The 20,429-nt window shown below is 38.0% G+C and overlaps 1 long non-coding RNA gene and 1 pseudogene across 1 annotated transcript in view; both read right to left on the bottom strand.

Annotated features, from left to right (window-relative positions):
• LOC146401763 (uncharacterized) overlaps positions 1–20,429 on the bottom strand; it is a 909,931-nt gene that overhangs the window by 345,981 nt on the left and 543,521 nt on the right. The window lies entirely within an intron of this gene.
• LOC100738283 (olfactory receptor 4F3/4F16/4F29-like) lies at positions 344–1,254 on the bottom strand (annotated as a pseudogene).

Raw genomic sequence — 20,429 nt, forward strand, 5'->3', positions numbered from 1 at the left:
GAAATGGTGGATTAAGGCAAAAATTAGCTATAATTTGAAGCATTTTACAGAGTAATTTTATGGACAACAAGCAAAAAAATATTTCTTAATTATTAAAAAAATCACCCAGAGATATGAAGAATAGTAAATAAAATAATTAATATAAAATGTCCAGCACGGGGTCAGAAAGCTACAAAGTTAGAGCTCTTTATCCTTATTAATTACAGTTCTAGAGATGCACAGCAGCATGATAAATACCTAAACATAACCAGCACATAAAATTAATAGAGATCTAAAATTCCAATGACATTATTTTTTTCTGTTGTCATTTAGGGCAGAGCTAATGTCTTTTATCTTAGAGTATTTAAGATATCTTCCTGTAACTCACAAGCTGATGGCAGAGTTTCTTCATTCACGCCTTCATCTCCTTGTTCCTGAGTGTATAGATGACTGGACTCAGAAAAGGAGTGAGAACTGCACCAAAGATAGCAAAAAACTTGTCCAGCTGTGATGAGGGGAAGGGCCAGGTGTAGAAGAAGATTAATGGCCCAAAGAACAAAACCACCACAGTGACGTGAGCTGACAAAGTGGAGAGGGCCTTGGATAAACCACCCGAGGAGTGTTTCCAAACAGTGACCAGAATGAAGACATAAGAAATAATCAGGATGAAGAAGGAAACCACAGAGATGAGTCCACTGTAGGCTGTGACCATGAACTCTAGCCTGTAGGTCTCTGTGCAAGCAAGTTTAATGAGTTGGGGGAGGTCACAGTAAAAGCTGTCCAATGCATTGGGACCACAGAAGGGCAAGTCTACAACGGAAGCCAATTGGGCCACTGAATGGATGATGCCAAGGACCCAGGAGGCAGCCAAAATCAAAATGCACATTTGTGGGCTCATGATGGCCAGGTAGTAGAGAGGCTTACATATGGCAACATATCTGTCAAAGGCCATGGCAATGAGCAGCACCATTTCTGTGCCCCCAGTAGCATGAATAAAGAGATGGCTTTAAGTTTTCTGAGAATGTCATAAATCACTTTGGTGGCTGTAATCAAGCAAACCCCCACATCAAGAAGGGAGAGGTTGGCCAACAGAAAGTACATGGGGGAGTGCAAGTTAGGGTCAGAGCTCACAGAGAACACAATGAGTAGGTTTTCTATGAGGCTCACCACATAGAACACAGATGAAAAAAGGAAAAGAAGAAGCTGGATTTCCCATGAATTAGAGAGTCCCAGGAACACAAACTCAGACACAGCAGAGTGATTGACTCCACCCATTGCCTTTACAAGCAGAGGTGACACAACTTTACCTGAAAAAGAAAGTAAAGAAGACATCAACATTGTAGGGAGTCAATGACTGCATGAGCTTCAAGTCATGGATAAAAAACGTTGTCTTACTTACAAACCCATTAAATTGTAGTTGCAGAAAATAGGCAGTAACTCATTGCCACAAAACACTGCTTCTAACACCCCAGCCTCCCTAAAATACTCTCAGTTTCCATAAGAGGCAGCATAGGAGTGCCTTGGAGTAACATGAGGAAAGAAAGAGGAAATGGAATATAACTTATTCATTTGTCTCTCACAGTTGGTTATTCCTGCCCATGGAGTTTGAGACAATTTTGATGACCTTCCCTTTCCTTACTCCCTTGATTACCTGCTACATGCAATGCCATTAGTCTTATCAATACTCATTAATACTCTCTCATGTTTAGCGTTGCTATCACAGTTTTATCAAATCACTTTCCTCTTTCACATAAGATAAAAGATAATACAGAAACCCCCAAATTTTCCAGCTTTTGTCGCTCAGCTGGAGTGAAAGTGATCACATAGCTTAAGCTGTGAGAGTATATGATGGAATTAGGACATGCCAGAAAAGAGGTTTGTGCTGCAGTAGCTAGACATGGATGAGCTAATGCAATGTAGCAAACCAAATTCTATGTGATTGGTATTTGTAGATCATTGTCCATGTGATGATCACACAATTTCAGAAAGAACCTTGCATTTGGAAGCACAAGATTTGTGATCAAGTCCTAGACCTAAGTCTGTGGGAAGCTAGAATAAGTTATTTTTCCCATCCTGTCTACACTTGACTCATTGCTCAAATTCATTTACATTATCAGTAAAGTATAAGGAACTGGGGTGGGAGATGCTAGGTAATTCTTTCAAGTTGAACATTTCTGTGATTTTATAACAGAATGCCAGCGCAGGATGTAAGGAAGCTCACCACAACGATGGCATTCTCCACATTTGAGTGCTACCACCATCTTTACCCTCATCTGCAGCTGGTTTTATGTCCCATATCCAATAGAAAGCCTTCTCTTCACCTTAATCTCCTTCTTCTCTAATTCCTTTTGCATAACTTACGACATATTAGAATATTACTATAGATTTTCTATGTCATTTATTTTGCCCTTTAACATACCCATAAGTAATCAATCAACCAAATATTTCCTAAATCTCTAATTAGCAGAATGCATTTTTCCAGGACACTGTGGACTTCTGGAAGTGTCAAAATATTATTCACTACCTTTAAGGTTTTACATTTTAGCCCATGAAAAATAAAAATGATGTACTTATATAAAAATGTCAAATAAGAAGTATAATCATAAAATTTTTGAAGTAGAAAAAATACACATGAGCCTGACTGATCAGGGCTATCTTAGGTAAAAAATTAAGATCTATGCTGCACTTTGAGAAATGGATATAATTTATTTGGCTGTACAGCTTCATATCTGATATTAAAGAATTGATGAGGCACAATCAGGTAACATCTCCCAGTCTGAAGCAGTTTTGGCGAGCTAGCTATGAAAATGTAATAGCAACCCACATCAAAACAAAAACAGTGGCTATCTTGGGCAAAACACCACAATAACATCTTTATATGCATGTTCGAAAACCATAAAAGTTGCTAATATTAGCTCCTTTTCACAGTAAGGGAAGTAGAGACCATGAGAAGGGAAACCCCAGGTTAGACTGGTAAGAGGTAAAACTTACATCGATTCTCTGATCTGTCTTTATCCAGTATACAGAAAAGATTTTGCTCTTTTCTCATGACTTTCTTATTATTTAACACCTCTTAGTCCCTCTCCAGTGCCCCACATTCTACTCCCAGCATCCTAGGCTGATCTAAGTGAGAGAGAAGGAAGCTTTGTCCTCAAGTGTCCGTAAGCATCTGGGTTTCTTAAGGTGCTTCAAACACAGTCATAATTCATCCTACCTATTTAAATAACCATGGTCAGAAAAGGAAAATCTGCATAATACCTGATCTCAGAGCTCCTGGTAGAGTTCCCAGACTGCCATTGTCCTGGCCCACATGAACTCCTTTTGCTTCCCATAGAGACTCTGCTCGCAGTGCTCTCTTATTAACAGGGGAAAGAAAGGGGCTCTGTCTTCACATCAGGAGATGAAATAAAGCCCAGAACTAAATGAAGTCAAATTTCATTCCCACTTAAAATACTGCCTCCTAACTTCTAATTCCCTTTCTTGGGTCTCAATCTTGGATAGCAATGGATTAAAGGAAAAAAAGTAATTTCAGTTTCTGACTGCATGCTCTCTTTCCTCTCATGTGTATTGATTCTTCTTTATTAAGCTCAACTGAAGTTGTTTCTGTTGTACAAGGTAGCAATTAATTGATTTACTTACAACTGATCCTTCACCAGAGATGTTTATTCAATACTGACCTTGGGGACGTCAACATTATACACCAATATCCCTAAGCTATTTCTATATTTGTCACCAACACACTCGTATAAAGACCTGACATGTGACTATTACAAAAGAGTTAACCATATTCAACTTTGCCTAGTTAAAACTAGCATTGCTTCATGTATATGAAGCTTTATAGTGAAAGTGAATAATAGTGAAGACTGTTATTGTGAAAGATATGGCTAATTGGCACAGTAAAGTGCTTACCAGATGATACCGCAGAGATTTGGGCTTGCTGACATGGGTTCATTTATCCAAGGGAATTGTCACCCAGAATCCTAGCAGACCAACATAGGAAGCTATGAATGAATCACAAAAGGAGGGGAAAAAAGAGATTTTAAAAAATGTTTAAACATCATCCTCTTAATTTGAAATATTTATCTCATAAGTAAGATTAAAGAATCTCTAAGGAATATGTAAATATACTTGGCTTTTCTTAAATTAAAATCAACTCAACCAAAAAAAATTAGCAAGTTAAATAGGAAACTTCATAAAAATCCTGTGTGTATGTGTGTGTGTGTGTGTGTGTGTGAATTATCTGTAAGGCTATTCCACTCTCCAATCAAAAGCTAGCATAGTCATAATCTATGTGGAAGAGTTTAACTATTGATTTGATTACATGATCCATAATTTCACACCAAAATTAATACTTTTAACTCAGAAATAACTTTAGTGTGTTGGACTAAACACACTATGGATTCATAATCCACATTGTGAATCATAAAATTTAAATTCTATTCAAGTTTATTTAGTGACTTACTCTGTAACTTCAGATAATACACTTCATTTCTCTATAGTATTATTTCCTCAACTGTAAAATGAGCAGGTAATAGAAAATTATTTCTGCAGTCCCTTCCAGGTCCAAAGTTTCCTATGTTGTGTACAACTGTAGTATTCTCATTGATTCATGGAGAGAGGAACAGAGTACAAGAAGAAGATATAAACATCAAAGGAAAAGTATAAGATAATAAGGTCTGTTTTTGCACATACAGCTTAGAAAACTTAAGGAAGAGAAAATTCAGAAGATAAATAAAATTTAATTTTTTACTAATTATCATAGAAATAGTAAATGCAAATTGTAAGAAATAGTCTTACTGTTTGGTGTGAGAGAGAGGAAAGAAAATCTTTTTGCCTTATGTACAACCATATACTGCCTGACTAACTCCAGTGGGTCATAGAAGTGAAAATGACCATAATTGTGTGTGTGTTTTTTCCTAGGCTCTCTATTCCATTGATCTTTGTACTATTTTTGTGCCAGTATTATTTTGTTATGCTTAATGTAGCTTTGCAGTATAGTCTGAAGTGACTTCTCCAACTCTGTTCTTTTTTGTCAAGATTCTCTTGGATATTTGAGGTCATTTGTGTTTCCATACAAATTTTAAAATTATTTGTTCTAGTTTTGTAAAAAAAAAAAAAAGGCAGTTTTTTTTTTTTTTGATGGGATTGCACTGAATCTCTAGATTGTCTTTAGTAGTATGATTATTTTTGCGATATCGCCTCTTCCAGACCATGGACATGGTATGTTTTTCCATCTGTTTTTGTCATTTTCAGAGCTCAGTGGTTCACAATGCCTTTGAAAAGACAAATTCCTAATTTAGAATGTGTTGCTATAACTCAGTTCCATACTATCTTTCCATGATCATCTCTCTTTATGTTCCAACTTTCAAGAAATATTTTTTCCCCTTAATACTAACTGCTCTATTACCCATCAATGGCCTCCTCCTAATTCCTTACAATCTGACAGCTTCCCCTGCATCTTCTTTAAACATGAAGGTCACCAAATACCTCAGAGTAAATTAATCATCATTCTGGTCTCTCTGCATCATCTTATACTGTTCACCATTTCTTGCTTTCTGAGGAATATTACAGCTAGTGGGCTGTGAAAAGACTTTGTCATCCCTCTCCCTGTTGGCAATGTCTGTTCCACAGGCTGAACCTAAAGAACATAATTCCTCAGATAAGAATTCTAACTAGTCATTAACATAGAAAAGGACTTAAATCCTTATAGATTTAAGTTCCCATTATGTTGTACACCTGAAACTAATATGTCTTATACTTTAATTTCTTTAAATACAAAAAAAAACCCCACAAAGGTTAGCCAAAGGAGGAATATTTGAACAAAGGACAGACAACTGAAAGCAGTGAAGGAGGGGAAGTGTGGATATTTCTAGAAGCTTGAGTTGTTACTTTGCAGGGGAAGAAATAGTTTAATTTTTTGTCTACAGATGAAAAAAAGTCAAAAGTCATTCCCATTACATGAGCCAGAAATATTTCTGTTCACTGAACATACAAAAGTATCCATAGTGATCATCTCTGAAGCAGGTATCATTTTAATCTGAAAGATTCACTGCCAGATAGCTTAGTAAGACCATCTCATTTTTTTAAATTTATTTTTGCTTTTTAGGGCCACACCTGCAGCATATGGAGGTTCCCAGGCTAGGCGTCCAATCAGAGCCACAGCTGCTAGCCTACACCACAGCCACAGCAGCGTGGGATCCAAGCCGCATCTGCAGTCTACACCAGAGCTCACAGCAATGCTGGATCCTTAACCCACTGAGCGAGGCCAGGGATCTAACCCACAACCTCATGGTTCCTAGTTGGATTCATTTCCACTGCTCCACAACAGGAACTCCTGTACCACATCTTCTTTATCCATTTCTGGGTCAATAGACATTTAGGTTGCTTCTGTGTCTTGGCCAATGTTAATAATGTATTATTTGGATGGAAGACCATCTTATTTAATGTCCTCCTTCTCTAAGCATTCCTATGTGGGCACAACGGAAATAAAAAATTTAACTAAAGTCACTAACATAGGGAAGGACCTAAATCCTTGTAGCTTAGAGGTCAAAGGGTAGATCAAGGCTACATACACAATGCACAGCTTAACTTTAAACATGTGCAAATGTGTAAACTCTAAAACCTGTGTTAAGCATCCTTTTGAGGGTTTCATAATGGTTTTCTCATTCCTCTCCAAACCTTCATATATAATTTATTTAGGATGATTATTTAGGTTAGTTTATTTCTGCTGAATCCTCAGTAGAGATGGAAACTATTATAATCCAGTAGATATTGATCTTTTATACACTTGAGAAATGCCAAAGAATTTTAAATCTACTTGTCTGTGATTCAGCTATATAATTAAAACAATTATTACACCTCTCTATAATCTTATGATATCTAGAATACTTTTTATTATTAATTATATTTCCTTTTTCAACTTTAATATATTAGTAATTCTCTGCTCCTATTTACTATCTGTATACATAATTTCCATTTTCTTAATATGTTAATTAAATCTTATTATAAAATATTAATGACTTATTTTATTTTATTTTATTTTATTTTGGTCTTTTTGTCTTTTTAGGGCCACACACGTGGCATATGGAGGTTTCTAGGGTAGGGGTTTAATCAGAGCTGTAGCTGCCAGCCTACACCACAGCCACAGTAACTCAGAATCTGAGCCGCATCTGTGACCTACACCACAGCTCATGGCAATGCAAGATCCTGAACCCACTGAGCGAGGCCAGGGATCAAACCCGCATCCTCATGGATGCTAGTTGCGTTCGCTAACCAATGAGCTAAAACGGGAACTCCATAACTAATTTTAAATATGATTCAATTGTTTCCTGAATCTTACAGGTCATACATCTGTTAATTTTTATCTCATATTGGCTTTAGAAAGAATTTATATCATATATATAATATTAATATTATATATATTATAGCTATACTATATCCTCTGAAAATAAATACACTGTATATTAAAATATCATTATTCTTTATGGTTAGCAATATGAGTCATGAGCTCATCCAAATTGAAAATGTTCTTATTCTCTCACATAATTACAACAAAGTTAATTTCTTCAAGTTATGTCCTAGTATAAATGCTATTTTTAAATCTGTCATATTAATCATTTCCTAGGATATAAATACTAAATTTTATAATGTTAATTTCCTTTTTTCTAAAAGTTCACAACCTCTAAAAACATTCCATTTCTTTTGTTGCACAATGGATCAAGGAAGAGTGTAAGAAAGAAGTATATAATTCATATTTTACAGATAAGAAAATAGGACTTGGAGTTCCTGCCATGCTGCAGTGGGTTGAGAATCCACCTGCAGGGATTTCCTGCTGTGGCACAGTGGGTTAATGATCTGGCTTGTCTCTATGGAGGTGCCTGTTTAATCCTCAGCCCAGTGCAGTGGATTAAGGATTCAGTGTTGCTGCAGCTGTGGCATGGGTGGCAGCTCTGGCTAGAGCCCAAGAATTTCCATATGCCAAGGTGCAGCCATTAAAAAAGAGAGAGAGAGAAAGAGAGAAAATATAACTCAAAGAGAGCACATGAATTGCCTAACTTTGCGTAACTATCAAATTCAAACCAAAATTGGAATTTTTATAAGAGGTAAATGAATTTTAAAGTACCTGAAGATATGTATAAATTTTAACAGTTGCTGTCTTTTTAAGAAGAGGCTATAGGTGATTTTTCCTCTTCTTTATGCTTTTCTTTTTTATTGAATTATACTTGATATACAATATTATATTAGTTTCAGATATACATCATAGTGTTTCAATATTTTCACAGATTATACTCTACTTGAAGATATTATAAAATATTGGCTATATTCCTTGTGCCATATATTACATCTTTTACCTTATTTCATCCTTAGTATTTTGTACCTCTTAAGCCCCTTCCCCTATCTTGCCCCTCCCTTCCATCACATATTCTTTATCCATTCATCTGTTGATGGCCACTTATCTTAGCTATATAAGATATCTTACAGTGGTTTTGTAAACATTGGTGTGTGTGTGTGTATCTTTATATATATATGTGTGTGTGTGTGTGTGTGTATATATGTATATATATATGTGTGTGTGTATATATATATATATATCTTTACAAATTAGTAAAAAGAGCAGGGGTAATCAGTGAGCTATAAAGATGTTTTTTTGCTGAATCATAAGGTACATAGATGTGGTTGAAGAGTTAGGTAGATGTCATATGATGGAAAGTGTAATAGATATATTTAGTGACTTAGATTACTAAAAGCAGTGGTTAACAAGAGTAATATGGGCATGAGAATAGCATGATCAGACCTCAGTTAGAATATCACTTGATGTCAGTGTAGGAGGTGAATTTGAGGGTCCAAAGCTGGAAGCAGGCCAATTTCAGGAGGATGGCTTCTGCAGAGCAGTTCAAAAATTACAGGAGCATGAACTAATAGAACATGAGTGGCAATGGGAAAGTGGGGATGAGTTGAAGGTAATTTGCTTAACTGAGTGTTCATTGCTATTGATAGTGAAGAAGAGTGTAAGGTTGACTGCAAGTTCTAGGTTTCTGAGTTGCAGATCTCAGACCTCAGGGACTAAATAGTGCATAACTGATCGAATAAGACTTCATGTTGCATGTTCTTTGGTTTAAAATTCAATATATGGACATTCCTGTTGTGGTTCAGCAGGTTAGGAACCCAGCATAGTCTCTGTGAGGATACAGGATCAATCCCTGGCTTGGCTCAGTGGGTTAAAGATCCAGCTCAGTCACAACTGTGGTTTAGGTTGCAGATGTGTCTCAGATCTGGTGTTGCTGTGGCTGCGGTGTAGGCCCCAGCTGCAGCTCTGAGTTGACCCTTGGCCTTGAAACTTCCATATGCCACAGGTGCCACCATTATTTTTTCTTAAACAGATACATGCACATCTAGTCTTGTAAATGGCAAGTCTGGCAACTTGTGTCTTGCAAATTAGTTTCAAAGTCATGTTTGTGGCGAGAGGACTTAGAATTTAATCTGAAAGCATAGCGAGTTATTTTTAAATGACCACAATAAAAAATATCTGAGGACTCTCCTGTGAAATTACTATGAGGCATCATCAAATCTCTTGATCAAGTATTCTAAGAAACAAACAAAGGCTAAGAAGGGTTTATGGTACTCTTCCCTTATTTTTATCATCATTAATGAGACAATGAATATTTTACATGCACAGTCTCATTATTTCTCACAACAATTCTATGGAGCAGGCACTATAACTCCCCCCATTTTAGAAGTTAAAAAAAAAAAAGAAGAAGAGAAATCTTGGGGATTTAAAGTGACTTCTCTATCATTTTGCCTGAAATTTCCCTGTTATGGGAATTGCAATCTTTTAGGTGCCATGAAGAACGGGGTGTGAGGCAAAATCTTGTTTTTTGTGGAGAGTACGATTTAAGGATTTAAGGAATGTGTGCCTTATGTTAAATAAATGGAATCTAAAAGGCTTTGACAGAATATTCATGATAGATTCCCAGGTGAGCTATTATTATGTAACTATCTGGAGGTGGATTTGGTGCAGAAACAGAAACAGTGTTATTGGAAGAGACATAGGGAGGCAGTGTTGATTTGGCTGCCTTGGATGGAAAGGTCGTCTGGCACTGTGCCACATCTTTTCTCAGATTTCCATGGGAAACTTCAGGCTTCTTTATAATCTACAAGCACTTTTTGGTCATAGAATATTCTTTACTATCTGTTTCCAAGGTCTAAGTACTATATGTAAAATAAACTATCTGTGTAGATTTTTCTGTTCTCTTCAAACCATCTCCAGGTGAAGGAGAATGGAACTAACAATAACTGAGCATCTGAGGATGACACTCCAGGGGTTTCACATATGTTCTACTTTGAAGCTTATAAAACCCATAAAACCTCAAAAGGTAGGTTTTGTTGTCTCCACTTTATAAATTAAGTAGCTTTGGCCTAGAAGTTAATACCTAGAAAATGATCAAGTTGGGATTAAAACCTAATCCTATCAAATTCTTAGTCAAAAATTTTGGTTGCAAGTAACAAAAACAAGGGGGAACTTATTTTCATGCAGAGCTATTTTGTGGAATCCAAGAGCAGAATTGAAGCTGACCGCACGAATGGCCTGAACCTAGCCTAAACCCACAATGGGACTTAAACCCATGTGCCAGGAACTCAAACCCAGACTAAACCCAGATTGGGACTTGAACCCACAGTTTTAAATTAGAATGGCTCACCTGGTGTCTGGACCTGCTGAGGTTCAGGTTCTTCATGCTATCGCACAGAAGAAATTCAGCAAAAAACAAAGTGATAGGCAAGAAATAGATTTATTATCTCTCCAAATAGACACTTGGAGAGATGCAAGCAGGTAGGCAAGGAGGCTCTGCCCTGAGGATTAGGTGGGCTACAGTTTTATTATCCGAGGAGAGTGGGAGTTGGAAAAAACCATCTCTTCCTCTTTCTTTGAGCAGTTGCTCCTCCTTAGTATGTGGTAAGGTGTCTATTCAAATCAGCAGAAGGGCAGTCCTCAAACTCCTGCCCTTGGACTGAATCTGAAAGCAGGCCTCATCCCATCCCCCATCCAATGACCTGAGGCAATTCTGAACCTCCGCTAGTCAAGCAAGCCTGCCTTGTTATGATAGCTTTTTTGAGCAATTTATTAACTTACCCTGATCTCCCAAATCCCCTAGTTTTCCCACTCTATCTGTAATCCTTTATTGGGATTTCCACAACTACCTGCGCCTACTCCGTCCCTGTCAGAATCATCAGGAAGTGGAACAGGAGTGGGAACATGGTAAGGAACTTTAGCCACTTTTTCTTTCAACACTCTGAGGTCATGAAGTCTGTCATTTATACTTCTTTCTTTGTAACATCTCTGTAGCTGCATCACTAAAATGGCCAGCAGAGTCTGACCAGAATTTATGAACCCTAAATTTCTAATTTTTAGGAGAGAGAATTTGATTAGTGAAGTGGAGTCAGGACCCCCTCTGTGCAGAGGCCTTTCTGCGGGTGGGTTCTAGATCTCCCCTGAATTCTTCCTTAGGGCCCTTGGTGTATCTCATTCCTACACCTTAAATCCAACCTCTCTGCTGATTTGTTTATATCAGTATTCAAATACTGCTTCTGAAGTCTGAGCACCACCGAAGAGGGGTTTCACAAGGCTTTTAAGGGCTAGTTCTTTCGGGTCCATGCTTGGCGGACAGGAATGAGAACTGGCAAAGTAATAGACGCAGGAGTGAGTTTTACAGAAGCAGATGTGTGGGGGAGGGGTGGTTAGAGTTAGTTGTCTGGGTTAGGGGCAGTTTAGCTGGATTTTGCTTAGTCGTCATGGCTGGGGTGTCTCCTTTCGACATTTTTGTTGGGTCATTTTCCCCTACAGTATGACTGCTTTAACCAATTTGCGCAAATTTGGTGGCTTAAACATTTTTTTAAGTCCAAAATCAGTTCCACTAGGCTGACATCAAGGTATCAGCAGGGCCATGATCCCTCCAGACAATCAAGGAGAATCTTTCTTCCTTATCACCTCCAGCTTCTGGTAGCTGTAGGTATTCCTCAGCTTGTAGTAGCATCATTCCAATCTCTGCCTCTGTGGTTACATTGCTTCCCCCTCTTCTGTCAGCATGAAATACCCTGCCTCTCATCTCTTATAAGGACATTTATGACTACATTTATACTTCACTTGGATGATCCAGGGTAATATCTGCATCTCAAGATCTTTAATTTAATCACATCTATAAAGACCTTTCTTTCTTTTTCTATTTTTTTTTTCCTTTGGTCATATATAAGGTAACATTCACAGGTTCTAGGGATTAAGATGTAGTCATCTGATAGAGGGAGGCATTTTTTAGCCATCATATTATATGTCCCTCACATTCACAGACAAATACCTTGAGAGCCTATTATACCCTTGCTGGGATATTGGCCACACCTGTGATATGCAGAAGTTCCCAGGCCAGGAATGGAACCCACACCACAGTACACACCACAGGCCAGGAATGGAACCCACACCACAGTACACACCCAGGCCAAGAATGGAACCCACACCACAGCTGCTACAGTCACAACACTGGGTCCTTAACCCACTGTGCCACAGGAGAACTCCAGGACCTTGCTGTTCTTGCTTGCTATTCTTGGTTAATTATTTCCTTGATCTTACTTTGATGTTTTTCTTTCTTGATTTTGTTTAATGGAATTCAACATTGTTGATAACTTTGTCTTTTCTTTTTTCCCTGCCACTCTCATGGTTTTCTTCTCTGGCACTTTGTTGGGCTGCACCATACAGGCCTGTACTTGTCCAGTGCAAGATCTCAAAGAAAAAGCCCAGTCTTCTCTTTGCCGGTGGACAGGAGGTGGGTGAGTGTTGCAAGTTATAGAGGGAATTGACATTGGGTTGTTTCATGTGTTACCAGGGAAACCAGCAGAGGGGCACACCCTCACCATCCCTTTGATAACCTATTAGGCACAATCGTGAGCTGAGGCCCAGGGCAGATATGTAGGAAGGCCAGTTGTGTGAGAAGGGTACAGGTGCAGCAGGCACTGGTCAAGCAGGGGAAGTACAGAGAGCAAGAGAACAGTCATTTGAGTGGCCTAACCCTATATGCCTTCCCGGTATTCTTGCCCACTATTTCTTTTTTAGTATCCTTTGTTGGTTTTTGTCCCCCTGACTGTACCGTATATCCTGGCATTCTTTATGACTCTGTTTCAGGCCTAAGTTCTTTTCATATTAAATGGTCTCCTTGGGTGATTTCGTCTTCTTTCTTGGCACCAAATATACTTGTATACTTGTAACACCAGAATATAAGTATCGAGCCTAGATATCTTTGCTAAGCCATATACTATATATCTAGCTTCCTACTGGATTTTTCTGCTTGAAAAGTCAGACTAATAACTGAAACCCAGACTGACCCAAGTTAAACTTAACACTTCTCTTCAAAATCAGCTTCTATACCAGCATGGTAGATGGCATCACAATTCATCCAGTTAAAATATCCTCTTCGTTGCCTCTTCATCCAATGACTAAGGCCTATAATTTCTATTCCCTAAATATTTTTTCAGTCTATCTAATCATTGCATGCCTTAAAGTTCAGGTACCATTATCAAACTATCATAATCCTCTGCTAATGGATTTCTCTGTAGTTGGTATAATTCCCTTCTATAGATTCTCCATCCATCTACCAAGAATTTTTTCTAAAGTAAAGGTTTTATCACTTCACTGCCTGCATAAAACTTCAGTGCTCCCATTGCCCTCAGGAGGCAGTTTAAACTCATTAACATGACAATGAGGCCCTCCAACACCTGACCCTTCTTTAGTCTGGTCTTCTCCTTCCCCTCCCCTCCTTTCATCTTTATGTTCTTGCTTGGAAACCACTGAAGGATTTCAAGCTGAGGAATAGCAAGGTACTACTTTCTATCTAAAATGTCATTCTGACTTCTGCCTTGGGAATAGATTTAAGGTGCTAAGTGTAAGGAAAAGGAAATTGATTATAAGACAGTTGCAGTTGCCCAGAGGCAAATTGGTAGTGTCTTCGCTTATCATAAAGCATAGCAATGCAGATGCTTAAATGTTGAATTTGGGATGTATTCTGGAGGAAGAAATAAAATTACTGTGAATTTGCTTTGATTACAATGGAATGGGCACTTATTAAGTGAACCAACTGGCAATAGGAACTAATTAGAAAATGGGCTTTTCCTGGAACCCCAGATATCTTGTGGCCACAATTAATAATTATAGATGCCATATGTAATAACAAACAATAATTGCACATCCCTACTGTATAAGGAACTACAAGGTAGAATATATAGAATCTAAAATGGACAGATATTGGTGTGCCTTCTCCATAGACATCTATATGAATGATGGCAACAAATGTTTTCAGCCATAAATGAAGAGTTTTGTAGGGAAAACCTTCCCCATATTGATTCATGCATTTTATAAACCTAGGATTTTACTGTCTTTTGGTTGGTAAATGGTTAGAACAATTTTTAGGGAAAAATATTTCTCTAGGCATTCAACATTTAAAGAAGTACGTCACACATTTAATAAGCAGGTACAGGAATCAAATTTAAAAAGTAAAAATGAGAAAATCAAAACACCAGGCTGGAGTTCCCCTGTGGCATCATGGGTTAAGGATCTGGAGTTGTCACTGCAGTGGCTGAGGTCCCTGCTGTTGTACAGGTTCCGTCCCTGGCCTGGGAACTTCCACATGCCCCAGACATAGTCAAAAAATAAAACAAAACAAAACATCAGGCTACACATTCACAGCAACATGGATGCAGCTAGAGATTATCATACTAAGTGAAGTAAATCAGAAAAAGAAAGACAAATACCATATGATATCACTTATATGTGGAATCTAAAATATGACACAAATGAACTTATCTATGAAATAGAAACAGACTCACAGACCTAGAGAACAAACTTGTGATTGCCAAGGTGGAAGGATTTGAGGGAGGGATGGAGTGGGGGTTGGGGTTAGCAAATGTAAGCTATAATATATGAAGGGGACAATCAACAAGATCCCACTGTATATAGCACAGAGAACTATATTCAATGTCCCATGATAAGCCATAGTGGAAAAGAATATAGAAAACAAAACAAAAAAACAGGCTGTGGGATCTGCTGAGTAGTAGATGCATGCCAAGTCCTATTTATCTGATCTGCTTAAGAAGCAGCAATTTCATCTTTCCCTGGGTTCTCTTCCCCAAGTATTCTCTCTAGCATGCTCAGAGTACTCTAAAGACTCTCATATAAGAGGTATAGATGCTTTGTTCTGATGGCTGCTGTAGCCTTTCTTCTACATCCTGGGCAGATGCCAGTCTGTGGCATATGGCTTTATTCTTGAGCCATTGCTCAGCTTTTTCAAAACTGCTGATCCCTGAGTCTCCCACAGGACACCATCTGAAACTCTGCAGCCTTCTCTGGACTGCCAGCCCTTTGCTTGCTGTATGCCTCTAACAGCCTCTTCTGTGGGAATCCTTTCCCACAGAAGAGATTAGACACTAATGACATAGGTCTTTCCTTTGTATCACAACCCTATCAATTCTAGGGAGCACAGAAACAAGCAGGAACCTGGGGGTGGAGTGGGAAGGGGTAGAAAAGCTGCATTGGAGGGTGATCAACAACACCCTCATTCCACACCAGGAGTTACTGCCACTAACACCAGGCCTTGCTGCTTGTCTTGCCTACTCTACCTGGTGTCTTTGACTTTTCATAATGATCTTGCCACAGACTTTCCTCCTCTGGACAGCTCAAGTTCATCAGACAGTTCTGTATATGTCCAATCTCACTTGTTGATAATGAGAGTTTTCACGGGACCTCTAGGCTCCTTTCAACTCAAGTAATGTGACTGTGTCTCTATTTTATTAGAAAGGAGACTGAGTGGCCCTATGTACAGAAAGCTCCAGAAGGTCAGTAGCTTAAGTGAATCTCATATATAGTATCAGAATACAAAATCATTTAAAAATTAAAATTACTTATCTTTGGGGTTTTTTGTTTGTTTGTTTTTGTTTTTAGGGCTGTATCTGCGACATATGGAGGTTCCCAGGCTTTGGGCTGAATCAGAGCTACAGCTGCTGACCTACACCACAGCCACAGCAATGCCACATCCCTTAACCCACTGAGCGAGGCCAGGGATCTCACCCACAACCTCATGGTTCCTAGTCAGATTTGTTTCTGCTGCACCATGATGGGAACTCCTACAAATCTTTGAATCTAAGATAAAAGCAGGAATGAAAGAGAGCTGATGCTCCTTCGAGTTAGTAAAAGTTGGAACAACAGCACTTTCAAGCCTTGTAGGACAGATCTCAGGTTCCTTATACTAAAGGTATTTCTGAGATTTAGCCAAATCAGAGTGGGTAGTTAAGCAGTTTCTAGTTGATAAAGAAACATACATACAATATTTTCCACCTCATCCTGCCAATAGAGGTGGAGTCTATTTGCTGAACCATAAATCTGGCCTGGTCTTGTGCCTTGCTTTGACCATCAGAATGTGGCAATAATGATGTTGCTGCATTCTAAGTGTGGTTTGCTTTGCAGCTTCTGTCTTTGCCCTCATGTAGTGTTCCTCACCACCTTGTGAGGAAGCTTGGGCAAGACTACTGAATGAGAGTAGACCTCTTGGAGAGAGAGGCCCCAGAGATGTGAATGAGGCTGTCTTGAAGCCTTCAACCCCAGTCAAGCTGCCAGATACCAGATGACTCATGGGAAAGCCTAGGTAAGATCAGCAGAAGAACTTCCCAGCTGAGCTTAGCTTTAAGTGCAGACTGATGAGCAAATAGAATGTTATTGATTTAAGCTACTTTGTTGCAAAGCAGTAGAAAACTGATCTAGAGTACTCTGATAATTAGAGTTCATCAGTGGCCCTTTCACTAGCATTCTGCATACTTTTAGTACAAAGATACAAAATATAATCAGAGGAGGTTTTCCATTCTGTTGATTCTTCTTTTTGAAAAGCTGATCTATGAGAGATTAAACCATCAGTGATTTGCTTTATCCCAGCTCCACAAGCATTTGAGTCCACCCCCTTGTGTTGCTGTTATAATGACCTTTTCATCTGTCCACATCATAAACGTAATAAAGAACTAACTATTGACTAATTAACTATCTATATCTTATTATCTATAACTTAGTTATCCTTCCTGATGGGACATGGATCACACTCTAATGCCACATTGGAGGACTGTTTTTCTTTCTCTCTTTTCTCACTCTTCCTTCCTTTGGAGATGATGTGTGATTTTCCCTTGTTTTAAAGTCCATATTTTCATTTTTATGTATTTTCTCCCTTCACAAATAAGAAAACAACAATGCAAAAATATTAAAATGTGCAGTTTTTTACCAAAAAGCAAAAAAAATCCCCAGTCTTCCTTCCTTCTTCTTCTCAAGTGACCCATTACCAGCTTTTCACCTTGGTTGCTGTCGCCAAATTTCTGTGGCCCTAGGAAACAATTCCCTTGGCTAAATATACTCAGGATGACAATCCCAGGTCTCCACTGCAGCATTTAAGTAATTTTTCAGGGCTTCTAATTAGCTGCTTTTCCTGCTATGGCAGTATTACATATGGCTTTTTATGCCAGATGACAATAACATTTCAAATGTAAGAGCACTGCATTCTGTGGTCCTCTAAGGCCATGATAATTTCCACCTTGGCCCAGGTAGTTTAGAAGGTTGGAAATGGTCTTTGATGCAGATCGGAACTTCAGGTGGAACACAGCAGAATAAATGGAGTCAAATAATGACATTACAGTCTGTACTGGAGAAGTTATGCTAGTGACTTATGCTAAAGAATAAATTGGGAGCAGAGCGTTTGAGTCCAGTGGAAGTAAAACAGAAAGAATTTTGGACAATGCTGAAGAAAATAGCTTCGACATTTTATGATTTCCTGGGCCACAGACTAGATGCAAATGTTGGACCTTCACAGCAAAAGAAGCATGGTATAGTGGAAATAAAATAACCTGGATTGACTGGAAGCTAAGAGTCGAACATATAAATGATGGATTTTTCATCAACTTCTTCCTTAGCTTTAGCAATGCTCTTTATCCTCTCTCTACCTTAATTTCCCTAACTTTAAAAGAAAGGATTTTATAGTCACTACCAAGGTTTCATTCAGATCCCAGCAACAAGCCTTCTCCAAGTTTTCTGCATTAGTAGCAGTAAAAACAATCATGGGGTTGGGGTGTAGGGGGAAGTATGCAGTTCCATTTCCCATCCTGTACATCTTTTTCCTTATGAGCTCTTTCTACCACCTCAGGAAGAGCTAACTAATAGAGAAACATCTAGGATAATCAGATCAAGATGTTTCTCTGTGAATTTTATTATTTTCCAGTAATCCTAATTTAAACTCAGCCTTTTAATAATTTGAGGCTAAGGTTAGGAAGTGGATTAAAAGTTTTATATAAATGACTCCAAACATTGATCTACCTTTAAAAAAAAAATCTAGAATTGTCAGCTTTGTTGGCATTGATGGAAAGCCCATGTTATTTGTAATTAATTGGTTTCCTTTTTGTGTCAGCCAGCACAAGGATGAGCAGAAAGGAGAATCAGCTGGTTACTAGATGATCTCTGAGGTATCTCTCATTTTCTACATGTTATGCTTGGTGGTAGGAGTGTGGGCAGTGGTCAGTGCTCTGTATTAAAGTTGTAGGATTCAGGATGCTACAAATGCATATGGAAATTTAGTTGCTAATCATCAATAATAACCTGGTTTCCTTTCACAGTAATGAGTCAAGTGGACAAATTCATTATGTCTTCACTGAAAAGATCAGATTTAAACTATTATTCTTCCTTCAATTAAAAGGAAAGATGTTTAGTGGATACTGAGTGTGGCACCTAGCAAACTCAAATTTTCAGTATACACAGAATATGAAGACCAGATAAGAAGCATTGCCACCAATGAATGTACAATTGTCTTCCAACTTTTTACCAATAGTAGGACTTATCTAACTTTATTTATTAACTTTTTTATTAATTAATTTTTATTTATTAATTATTTATTCATTAAACTTTAATCTTTGCTAATCAAATACATAAAAAATGTCATCCAGGTGTTCCCATTGTGGTTTAGCAGTAACAAACCCACTACTATCCATGAGGATGCGGGTTTGATCCCTGGCCTTGGCTAGTGGGTTAAGGACCCAGTGTTGTCCTGAGCTGTGGTATAAGTTGAAGACTCATCTTGGATCCCATGTTGCTGTGGCAGCCTCAGCTCTGATTCCACCCCTAGCCTGGGAACTTCCATATCCTGCAGATGTGGCCCTAAAAAGCAAAAAAAAAAAAAAGTCATCCATTTTTTGGGAAGATAAAATAAGGCCTTGTGTAAAAATTTAAAAGGGATTGGAATCCAGGAGAGTAATTTGGAATTCAATTATCTGCTTGATAAATTGCAACATTGAGGAGGTTGCTGATGATAAGTCCCATGAAAAGAGCCAAACTAATTGAAGCTGACTTATTTTTTATGCATGTGAATATCATTTATACCATTATCAAGAAAACATCTAAATAAGACATTTTAATGAGATATTTAAAAGACTTTATAGCAATAGAGATTTAAACAGTGGTTTTTGTTAGAACACTGATAGAAAACTATTATCGTTAATGTTTTTGGTTTGGTTACCACAATGTAAGAAAAATTTATCTTCACTAGTGTATTTAAGAGTATTAAAGAGGACATCATGGAGGAAGGAGTTTTGCAGAATAGGTTGTTGAAGAAAGAGAAGAATTACAGGACATAGTGCAGGCAAGGGCATTGCAAGCAAGTAAAGAATGTGGAAGGAAGCCATGAGACAAAATATTTGAGTGTATGTACGAGAGAAGGGTAAATACCATCTGAGTGCATGCCCGGGCAGGAGGAAGTGGTTGAGCTTAGAGTGCAAGAAATAGGGAGGAGTGGGGTAACAAAGTTAGTGACTGTCTTAGGAGTGGGTTTGGTCTTTGTTTTAATTTTAGAGATACATCATGGTTATATCTTTGCAAGTTTTGAATCTCTAAAGATAAAAATTGTGTAATTTTTCAGAGCCACATACAATGACCTTTTTGTAAAAGTGAAATTGATATACGGCCACTGCAAAAATTTAAGAGTCACTAAGAGCATCAAGTGAAAAGTGAAAGATCCCTTTTCCTGTATAATTTTCTCAACCCAACTCCTTAGAAATAATTATAGTTAATAGGTTTTTAGGGTGTGTGTGTGTGTGTGTGTGTGTGTGTGTGTGTGTGTGTAAGCAATTTCAATGCATTTGTTGTTTTATTTATGTAATTTTGCACATGTAATTTATTTATATAATTTTTAAAAGCCACATGGGATGAGTGCAAGATACCCCTCTTCCTCCCATCTAGCCTGACTATATACTTTTTGTTCTACTTTAGCGTTGTAAATAGATGCATAGTATTCTATGGAATGGATCTAATAGAGATTATTTAACTAGTGCCCTATTTCTACACATTTAATTTATTTTCAGCTTTTGTCTTATAAACAACAATGCCTTAATAAACACCTCCG

Source organism: Sus scrofa, chromosome 7, assembly GCF_054392235.1.
Source record: "Sus scrofa isolate SSC_HxYL_T2T_F1_AM1 chromosome 7, Sscrofa_HxYL_maternal_Yorkshire_Landrace_v2.0, whole genome shotgun sequence".
Classification (NCBI taxonomy): Eukaryota; Metazoa; Chordata; class Mammalia; order Artiodactyla; family Suidae; genus Sus; species Sus scrofa.